Consider the following 3,777-nt stretch of genomic DNA (forward strand, 5'->3'; position numbering starts at 1 on the left):
CTCGTGATAATTGACCACTACAGGAGGCTTTGGAAACCTTATTCCATGGGTAACAGTTGGGCAATCTCGAAATTGGATTATATCTCTGTCGTTTTTCTGAAAAACGGCCAAAGGCTACTGCCTTTGGATTTATTTAGTATATTAAAAAGGCCATAACTTTCTCGTTACTCGTGATAATTGACCACTACAGGAGGCTTTGGAAACCTTATTCCTTGGGTAACAGGAATAAGGTTTCCAAAGACTCCTATAGTGGTCAATTATCACGAGTAACGAGAAAGTTATGGCCTTTTTAATATTCTAAATAAATCCAAAGGTAGTAGCCTTTGGCCGATCCTCAGAAAAATGACAGAGAGAGAATCCAATTTCGAGAATGCCCAACTGTTACCCATGGAATAAGGTTTCCAAAGACTCCTGTAGTGGTCAATTATCACGAGTAACGAGAAAGTTATGGTCTTTTTAATATTCTAAATAAATCCAAAGGTAGTAGCCTTTGGCCGATCCTCAGAAAAATGACAGAGAGAGAATCCAATTTCGAGAATGCCCAACTGTTACCCATGGAATAAGGTTTCCAAAGACTCCTGTAGTGGTCAATTATCACGAGTAACGAGAAAGTTATGGTCTTTTTAATATTCTAAATAAATCCAAAGGTAGTAGCCTTTGGCCGATCCTCAGAAAAATGACAGAGAGAGAATCCAATTTCGAGAATGCCCAACTGTTACCCATGGAATAAGGTTTCCAAAGACTCCTGTAGTGGTCAATTATCACGAGTAACGAGAAAGTTATGGCCTTTTTAATATTCTAAATAAATCCAAAGGTAGTAGCCTTTGGCCGATCCTCAGAAAAATGACAGAGAGAGAATCCAATTTCGAGAATGCCCAACTGTTACCCATGGAATAAGGTTTCTAAAGACTCCTGTAGTGGTCAATTATCACGAGTAACGAGAAAGTTATGGTCTTTTTAATATTCTAAATAAATCCAAAGGTAGTAGCCTTTGGCCGATCCTCAGAAAAATGACAGAGAGAGAATCCAATTTCGAGAATGCCCAACTGTTACCCATGGAATAAGGTTTCCAAAGACTCCTATAGTGGTCAATTATCACGAGTAACGAGAAAGTTATGGCCTTTTTAATATTCTAAATAAATCCAAAGGTAGTAGCCTTTGGCCGATCCTCAGAAAAATGACAGAGAGAGAATCCAATTTCGAGAATGCCCAACTGTTACCCATGGAATAAGGTTTCCAAAGACTCCTGTAGTGGTCAATTATCACGAGTAACGAGAAAGTTATGGCCTTTTTAATATTCTAAATAAATCCAAAGGTAGTAGCCTTTGGCCGATCCTCAGAAAAATGACAGAGAGAGAATCCAATTTCGAGAATGCCCAACTGTTACCCATGGAATAAGGTTTCCAAAGACTCCTGTAGTGGTCAATTATCACGAGTAACGAGAAAGTTATGGCCTTTTTAATATTCTAAATAAATCCAAAGGTAGTAGCCTTTGGCCGATCCTCAGAAAAATGACAGAGAGAGAATCCAATTTCGAGAATGCCCAATTGTTACCCATGGAATAAGGTTTCCAAAGACTCCTGTAGTGGTCAATTATCACGAGTAACGAGAAAGTTATGATCTTTTTAATATTCTAAATAAATCCAAAGGTAGTAGCCTTTGGCCGATCCTCAGAAAAATGACAGAGAGAGAATTCAATTTCGAGAATGCCCAACTGTTACCCATGGAATAAGGTTTCCAAAGACTCCTATAGTGGTCAATTATCACGAGTAACGAGAAAGTTATGATCTTTTTAATATTCTAAATAAATCCAAAGGTAGTAGCCTTTGGCCGATCCTCATAAAAATGACAGAGAGAGAATCCAATTTTGAGAATGCCCAACTGTTACCCATGGAATAAGGTTTCCAAAGACTCCTGTAGTGGTCAATTATCACGAGTAACGAGAAAGTTATGGCCTTTTTAATATTCTAAATAAATCCAAAGGTAGTAGCCTTTGGCCGATCCTCAGAAAAATGACAGAGAGAGAATCCAATTTCGAGAATGCCCAACTGTTACCCATGGAATAAGGTTTCCAAAGACTCCTGTAGTGGTCAATTATCACGAGTAACGAGAAAGTTATGGTCTTTTTAATATTCTAAATAAATCCAAAGGTAGTAGCCTTTGGCCGATCCTCAGAAAAATGACAGAGAGAGAATCCAATTTCGAGAATGCCCAACTGTTACCCATGGAATAAGGTTTCCAAAGACTCCTGTAGTGGTCAATTATCACGAGTAACGAGAAAGTTATGGCCTTTTTAATATTCTAAATAAATCCAAAGGTAGTAGCCTTTGGCCGATCCTCAGAAAAATGACAGAGAGAGAATCCAATTTCGAGAATGCCCAACTGTTACCCATGGAATAAGGTTTCCAAAGACTCCTATAGTGGTCAATTATCACGAGTAACGAGAAAGTTATGGCCTTTTTAATATTCTAAATAAATCCAAAGGTAGTAGCCTTTGGCCGATCCTCAGAAAAATGACAGAGAGAGAATCCAATTTCGAGAATGCCCAACTGTTACCCATGGAATAAGGTTTCCAAAGACTCCTGTAGTGGTCAATTATCACGAGTAACGAGAAAGTTATGGCCTTTTTAATATTCTAAATAAATCCAAAGGTAGTAGCCTTTGGCCGATCCTCAGAAAAATGACAGAGAGAGAATCCAATTTCGAGAATGCCCAACTGTTACCCATGGAATAAGGTTTCCAAAGACTCCTGTAGTGGTCAATTATCACGAGTAACGAGAAAGTTATGGTCTTTTTAATATTCTAAATAAATCCAAAGGTAGTAGCCTTTGGCCGATCCTCAGAAAAATGACAGAGAGAGAATCCAATTTCGAGAATGCCCAACTGTTACCCATGGAATAAGGTTTCCAAAGACTCCTGTAGTGGTCAATTATCACGAGTAACGAGAAAGTTATGGTCTTTTTAATATTCTAAATAAATCCAAAGGTAGTAGCCTTTGGCCGATCCTCAGAAAAATGACAGAGAGAGAATCCAATTTCGAGAATGCCCAACTGTTACCCATGGAATAAGGTTTCCAAAGACTCCTGTAGTGGTCAATTATCACGAGTAACGAGAAAGTTATGGCCTTTTTAATATTCTAAATAAATCCAAAGGTAGTAGCCTTTGGCCGATCCTCAGAAAAATGACAGAGAGAGAATCCAATTTCGAGAATGCCCAACTGTTACCCATGGAATAAGGTTTCCAAAGACTCCTGTAGTGGTCAATTATCACGAGTAACGAGAAAGTTATGGCCTTTTTAATATTCTAAATAAATCCAAAGGTAGTAGCCTTTGGCCGATCCTCAGAAAAATGACAGAGAGAGAATCCAATTTCGAGAATGCCCAACTGTTACCCATGGAATAAGGTTTCCAAAGACTCCTGTAGTGGTCAATTATCACGAGTAACGAGAAAGTTATGGCCTTTTTAATATTCTAAATAAATCCAAAGGTAGTAGCCTTTGGCCGATCCTCAGAAAAATGACAGAGAGAGAATCCAATTTCGAGAATGCCCAACTGTTACCCATGGAATAAGGTTTCCAAAGACTCCTATAGTGGTCAATTATCACGAGTAACGAGAAAGTTATGGCCTTTTTAATATTCTAAATAAATCCAAAGGTAGTAGCCTTTGGCCGATCCTCAGAAAAATGACAGAGAGAGAATCCAATTTCGAGAATGCCCAACTGTTACCCATGGAATAAGGTTTCCAAAGACTCCTGTAGTGGTCAATTATCACGAGTAA

The sequence above is a fragment of the Salvia hispanica genome, chromosome 3 (assembly GCF_023119035.1).
Source record: "Salvia hispanica cultivar TCC Black 2014 chromosome 3, UniMelb_Shisp_WGS_1.0, whole genome shotgun sequence".
In the NCBI taxonomy this organism is placed as follows: Eukaryota; Viridiplantae; Streptophyta; class Magnoliopsida; order Lamiales; family Lamiaceae; genus Salvia; species Salvia hispanica.